Source organism: Corvus brachyrhynchos, unplaced genomic scaffold (assembly GCF_000691975.1).
Source record: "Corvus brachyrhynchos isolate BGI_N302 unplaced genomic scaffold, ASM69197v1 scaffold53, whole genome shotgun sequence".
Lineage (NCBI taxonomy): Eukaryota > Metazoa > Chordata > Aves > Passeriformes > Corvidae > Corvus > Corvus brachyrhynchos.
In genome coordinates, this window is record NW_008237681.1 from 5,954,581 (window position 1) to 5,961,605 (window position 7,025).

The 7,025-nt window shown below is 40.9% G+C and overlaps 1 protein-coding gene across 1 annotated transcript in view; it reads right to left on the bottom strand.

Moving 5' to 3' along the window:
- The window catches only part of PLCL2 (phospholipase C like 2), a 100,849-nt gene extending 93,929 nt beyond the window's left edge, over positions 1 to 6,920 (bottom strand). The window contains exon 1 of the mRNA XM_017732141.1: positions 6,782 to 6,920. The gene's annotated coding sequence lies outside the window, so the exon portion shown is untranslated. The remainder of the gene's footprint in view (positions 1 to 6,781) is intronic.
- Positions 6,921 to 7,025: the final 105 nt, after the last annotated feature.

Here is a 7,025-nt window from a genome sequence, read left to right on the forward strand (position 1 = left end):
CCATGGACCAGCAAAGGCTGGGAAACTACACAATTAACTTGTCCTGTCAGTCTCTGTTTAAATTCTTTTAATCTTCCACAAATGCAATCAAATCATGGAAGTAGTGTACTATTTGTGAGCCATGGGCAGGACACCACTGCTCTAATTCCTAGTTTAAAAATAGGCTAAACTAGTCATGTCACTGATCAAGCCTGATAGTAGGCATAAGTAAAAATCTCATCAGGTATTCATAATGATTTTTAATTCCATTAATTAATTTTTCACCACTGAACAGACTGAATGTGTTTTGTGGATAGTCTAAGGTTTTGTGGGCACAGGCGGTGAAGGAGTTCCTATTATTCACACTAGCCAAGCTCTTTACTCAGTCAAGAGAAATAGACAGATAAGCTCTTCCAGAAGAGAAGTCAGAGAAGCTAAATTCATCCAAATTAAGCTCCCACTCCAAGTCAGCTTTTGAAAAAAATGCTTCTCTTTGTACACAAGCTAACTAAACCATGTAAAGGCAGTATCCTCATGTATACATTTCTACAAACAACTTTTTTTTTGTGTGTTACATATCTTCAAATAAAATTTCGATTACTGCAGTCTACAGAAACTACTAATGCAAATAAAAACACAGACCAAATGCAATGTACAACCTACCCACTCAGTGGCTGTGACATACAGTGTCACTGTTAACAAGTAGTAAACTGCCTGATACATAGGTCTAGCGTATATATATGATACTCTATGGAAATACCTAAAGTATACAGCTTTTGTATCACAGAAGATAGGATTTTTATGGTGCTAAAGTATTCTTTTCAAAATATTGTATTTTTTAAAAATTAGGAAGCCAGTACACAATCAGTAGTAGAGGATGGGAAGGAATACAAATATGGATGGGTGCTGGTAACCTTCTATAATCTAGCTGAGAGTCCAAAAAATCACAGAGACAGCATCCTCTAAAAGAAAGCTCCAGGATTCATGGAGCTGCAGTTAGCTGTTCAGGTCTCTCATAATGACAAACCAAAGAGGTAAGACAGATCTGCATTAAAACAACAAGAGAAAACTAAGAAATAAACAAAAACAAATCCAGAAACAGCCTCTCAGAAAAACTTACACTTTGGCTGTCTAGTTGAATGGCTGTCCAAGGTTAGACGGGGAGCTCAACTATCACTGCCTTCTTCCCTAAATATATGCCTTTTTGTGCTGCCAGTTTTGGTGTCAATTAGGACATGGGCTCTGGGCAAAATATCTTTTAGTGCTGGGACATCCACATCCTTCCTCCACAGATCTTCTGTATCCAGGAGAAATTCAGCTGATACTGTAGCATTTTGTTTCCAAGGGGAAGGGCATGAGTAAACCAAACATGTTAGTTTTCTCCTTCTTTCCTCTCCATGGCTGTTTTCTTTGAACTTAAAGAACCTTAGCATCTTCGAGCCAAAGACTGCTTAATCAAGTTTACTTGCACCATTACACAGGTTTCTTTGTAATATGAAAAATGACTGAAAATCAGGTAATTTCATATACTTTAAACTGAGTCCAGGAACCTAATTCCTTGATATTCTTTCAAATGGAAGCCAAATATGTATGACCTGTTCCTAGGCCTCCATGAAGACTTGCAAATATTGTGGCTAAGATAATTTAGAACTGCAGAGAACCTAAGTCCACTGAAAATGCTACTTTAGAGTTTACCATGAAAGCAAAAGAGTTTATATTAAAGCATTTAAAACAGAGCTGTAGAAAACACTGTTCAACATTCTCCATATTTCATATTTTGTACACCTGATACAAATGGGTATTACAGTATGAACTAGAGATCACAAAAGATTGAACAAGATAGCAACATATACTGGCATTCCAACAAGAAAAAATAAGATCTTGATGCATATGCTGTCTAAATCCCCCATCATAGAAAGACACAGATATGTTTAGTTTCAAAAGCAAAGCTCTGCTGAAAATTATACCCTAGAGGATCTACCTGCTAAATTTGGTCCCTCTCTTCGCACAGACTTTGAAACTTAGGAGTTGACAATGCTCAGCAAGTGCATGACTTTACAGAGCTTCTGTTTAGACCAGAAGAAAAAAGGAAGATACAAATTTGTTTAAGTTGTCAGCCAAGAAATTTATTGACACTGAGATTAGTATTGGTATATGCCAAAAAAACACCCTGGACTTTGCTTCCACACACATCTTGATAAAAAACACTCCTGCTCACAGAATGCTAAAGCCACCGTTCTCCATGTGTTTCTCACTGCTGCCTTCCTAAATAACTGCAGTTTCTCCTAAGTGTATCTCTTCTCATTTTATTACCACAACCTGTCTCCTAATAGAGACATATTTGTCCCCCTGGACCTCTTTCTGTCTAGGTCTACAGCTTTGGGAAACCATGAGGTTCTGTAACCATTTATTGGACGTCCCTGGAAGCAAGCAGCTCTGAGGAAACATACCCATACACCACAAGTCACTTGCTGCCTTAAAGATTCTCAAACGCCTACCCACCTCAAAGTCTCTTTCAGAAAGGCGTGGAGAAACCTCACACAAAAATAAAGTAAGCTCACTGCCAACTGTCAGAGCAGCTAAGAAAAGTTCACAGGATGCTTAAATCCACTTTGAACTGCAAGATGTAAATTCATTTCACAGAATATTATAGGAAATGTTGTAGGAAATTACATAATAGGAAACCACAGCTAGCTGCACCAAGGAAAATATTATGGAAAAACAAAACAATCACCCCAAAACCCACTACGTACAAACAAGTGGCACATAAATTAGTTCACAAATCAGGTATCCAAGAGCCTAAATCTCATGGATGCACAATGCATCATCACTATTACCTCTTGAAAAATCAGAATCTCATAAATACAGAGAATAAAAAATAGAAACTGAAAAAGTCTCTATAAACACATGTACGTAGTCTTTAGTCCTCAAATTTGGTACAACAAAGGCAAGCAATAAAAAAGGCTATTCCATAAAAATTGCTACAAATGAAGAGTACAATCTTTAATCCTTTCAGTCTAAACACAGCTGACATATGAGAGTGAAAGGCCAAGTAAACTACTATGTATAAAGCCTGTGTTACTTTTTCCAGTAATAGCAGCTGTACCACCTGCCATCATCCTAGGTGACACTTCAGACTCAAAGAGTACATCATGTTATACCAAACAAGAAAGAAAAAGTCAAAATTAGCAGGTGCACAAAGTAAATAAGACAGAAAAAAAAATATGGAGCTACTGGAAAAAGGGAACAGAGACTGCAAGTAAGAAAGGAAAGGGAAAAAAGGCAGCAACTGCTCTTCTCAGAGTTATGAAAATAGACAGCCAATGGAAGCACAGACTGAAACCAAAATAAAATACAGATCTGTGCTCCTGATTCTCATGCACAAACCTGTGGTTCTAAAGGATTTCGTCTGAACTAGAACTATTAACTCAAATGTCAATTTTCTGTTTGTGACCCAAACACCTACACGGTAATTGGCAGGGACAACATTTAAGTATTAGATATTCCATAAAGGTGCATTTTACAGATCAACTAACAATGTCATGTTTTGCACAAACGTATGAAATCTACATCTGCATGGAACAGACCTGTTCCTTGAGGTTACTTTGTATCCTCTTTAAGAGTAGCTTTACCTACATAAGCTATTGAAACTCCAGGAACACTCTCCAAAAACATATTACATCTTACTTTTTCCACTCTTTACAGACATTTGCTCTGCAAGAGCAGGCAAGAAGCATCTTAAGGTTTACTACCCCTGCCAGATGTTCCAAAAGGTTTTATAGTGAAAACCAGGCACCAACACACCCGAATTCAAACCACCTGAACTGCTGAACTAAGCAGGCAGAATAATATTCAGAATATATTTAGACAGGTGATTTTTCCCAAAAGCATTAAAACAGTCATATCTAAAATAAATATGGACCACATAACCTTAAATGCAGTGTTGTCACATTTTTCCACTCAAGATAATTATTCATAGGATAACACAAAGTTTTTGTAATCAGTTCTTGGCTGCTGCACAGATTACTGTTCACATCTGCAAAACAGTATTCAGCAGCAATAATAGCAGAAAGTTGAATAATTTTGTATTCCAAAGTGCTAACATTTCTGTAGAAACTAAGAACCTTGACTCGGCTATCCATGAAATGTAATTCAAAACCTATTTCCTTATCTCATGCTTCTTGATCTTAATATATCACAAATCCCTAGGTACTGTGACCTTGTCTGGTCCCCAGAGAGGCAGAAGGTTGCTGTATAATTAAATCATACACTACAAAGTAGTGGAACAGCATGGTACACACTGCAAACAACACTACTGTCTTTCCTGGGCTACCATAGAAGAAACAAAAAAGCTTTAAGAAATATCAGACCTGTAAAAAAAAAACCACTGGCAAATCCAGCAAATATGAAGTTATTCCAATACCAAGCTCAGCTGCCCCTCGTCCATTGTTATAATTTCTTTAGCACACACACACACACACGTACACGCCCAGCACCACTGCTCAAACAGGAAGGGTGGGTACAGCCTGTCAAATGTGTTCCACTGCTCACTGCCCTTGCTCTCCCCTTGGTTTTTACAGCAAGGTCCAGGAGACAGTAACACAACTTTCAATACACTACTAGTCTTGATATTCTACACATTTTTCCATCATCCAACCAAAAGAACAACAGAGATAATGGGCAAATCATGGGCTGATTGTGTGGAATTTATGTTCTAACTGTGGTGAATTGTGTGTGTTTTGTTTGGTGTTGTGATGGTGATGTATTTGATTTTGGCGTGGGGAATTCTTTTTCGTTGATGTGACTGAAATTTGTGAAGATTGTATGATGGATGTGGATTTTAATGATAAGGGGTGGAATGTCTCTTGGGTTAGCATGACAAGATTTTGGCAGCAAGAAGGCTACAGGGGTGGCTTCTGTGAGAAGGTGCCAGTAGCTTCACCGATGACCAACACAGCCAATGCCAGCCGGCTCCAACATGGCCAAGCCGACCCCACCAGTGACTGTGGCAGTACTCCTGGGATAACAGACTTAACAGGGTAGGAGAAAACTGACAGGAAGCAATTGCAGCCAGAGAGAGGGGAGCACAGTAGACAAGTGAAACAACACTGCAGACACCAAGGTCAGTGAAGGAGGGGAGAAGGTGCTCCAGGTGCCAGAGCTGAGATTTCCCTGCAGCCCACAGAGAAGACCATGGTGAGACAAGCTGTCCCCCAGCAGCCCATGGAGGACTCCACGGCAGAGGAGGTGGATGCCTGAAGAAGGCTGTGACACTGTGGGAAGCCCATGCTGAAGAAGGCTCCTGGCAGGACCCATGGACAAAGGGAAGCCTAGGCTGGAGCAGGTTTACAGGCAGGACTTGTGACCCCCATGTGGGAACCACACTAGAGCAGTTCAGGAAGAACTGCACCCTGTGGATAAGACTCAGGTTGGAGAAGTTCATGGAAGTTCATGGTCCCTCCCATAGGACAGGACCCCATGCTGGAACAGGGTAAAAGCATGAGCAGTCCTACCCGCAAGAGGAGGAAGGAACAGCAGAAACATGTGATGAACTGACCACAACCCCCATTCCACATCCCCCTGCATCACTGGAGAGGGGCGGAATGGAGGGAAGGTGTTTTTAAGATTTGGTTTTATTTCTTATTATCCTATATTTTTGATTCATTTCCACAAGTCAAGTATGTTTTGTCCATGACAGTAATTTCTGAGTGATCTGTCCCTGTCCTTATCTCGACCCATGAGCCTTTCAGCCTTTCGTTCTATCTTCTTTTCCCTGTCCAGCTGAGGAGGGGAGCAACAGAGTGTCTTTGGTTGGTGTCTGACATCCAGCCAAGGTCAGCCCACCACAGCTGATTTTGGAAGCATATAAATATCTAAGAAAACAACACATCAGTTTAATTTAGATCTAGCTAACCTTGATTAAACTCAGATCTTAAGTACTTGAAGTTGTGCTTCATTTCACAGCTAACACAGCTGTTATACGATTGGAATAATTTCTCTATGTTCTCTCAACCTTTTCCGTGGAGTTGGGAAAGCTAACCCAACACATATCTCAGAAACCACGGATTTAATAAGCTGTATTTGTAGAAATAAACAACTGTATTTGTAGAAATAACTGTATTAAAAAAAAAAAAAAATCCTATTCCTTTTTGCCCAAGCTACATTCTACCACTGATGCTCCCCTTACTTTTCAAGCTGAAATAGAGGCGTTCAGAATATGCAGCACCATGTATAAAGATGTTTCTATAGGTGAAGTACAACTCAGCCTACTGCTAAACAAGCTGTCATTTTTAACAAGAAGAATGTTCCCTATTATGCCTTCTCCCACCCCCAGCCCAATGACATCCCGAATCTCTCATCACCTGCTGTGTGCCTGTCACACACACAAGCCAATGGAGCCACAAAATTGCTCTGCACAGGTGCATCCCAAATAACAAGCATACTGTACAATTCATGTCTTTCCCTGCCAGGCTGGTGCCCATGTTGTCTTGTCACCAGCCAGCTAGTTTCTCTCGCCTTCCCTAACAGGAGTTAGAGCCTTCTGCTTTAATAAACCTCAAAACATGACGCCCAGCTACCCCCAAGTATGGATGTATACAAAGCCATCCTCTCACTGTTGTCGACTTCTGACAAAGGAAAAATCAAGTCCCCTCACCACAGGGGGGAGGAAAAAAAGAGAAAGAAAAAAGCTGCCTGTCCTTTCATCTAGAGCCAAGGCTCTGTGAGCCCAATGTATCGCCCGCATCTCCCTCCCTCTGTCACAGAGAAAAAGACCCCGATGGGGAGGAGCAAGAGCTCTTACCTTAATTATGCTGCTCCTCCGGGGGATGCCGGGTTTGCCTTCTCGTTGTTGACTGGTGGAAAATCCTTTTTCTTTGCTGCTGCTCTCCGGGCTTGCAGGAGGAGCTGATCCCGGCTCCTCACCAGCTCCCAGCTGGGCACAAAGTATGCTGCTCCTCCGGGGGATGCCGGGTTTGCCTTCTCGTTGTTGACTGGTGGAAAATCCTTTTTCTTTGCTGCTGCTCTCCGGGCTTGCAGGAGGAGCT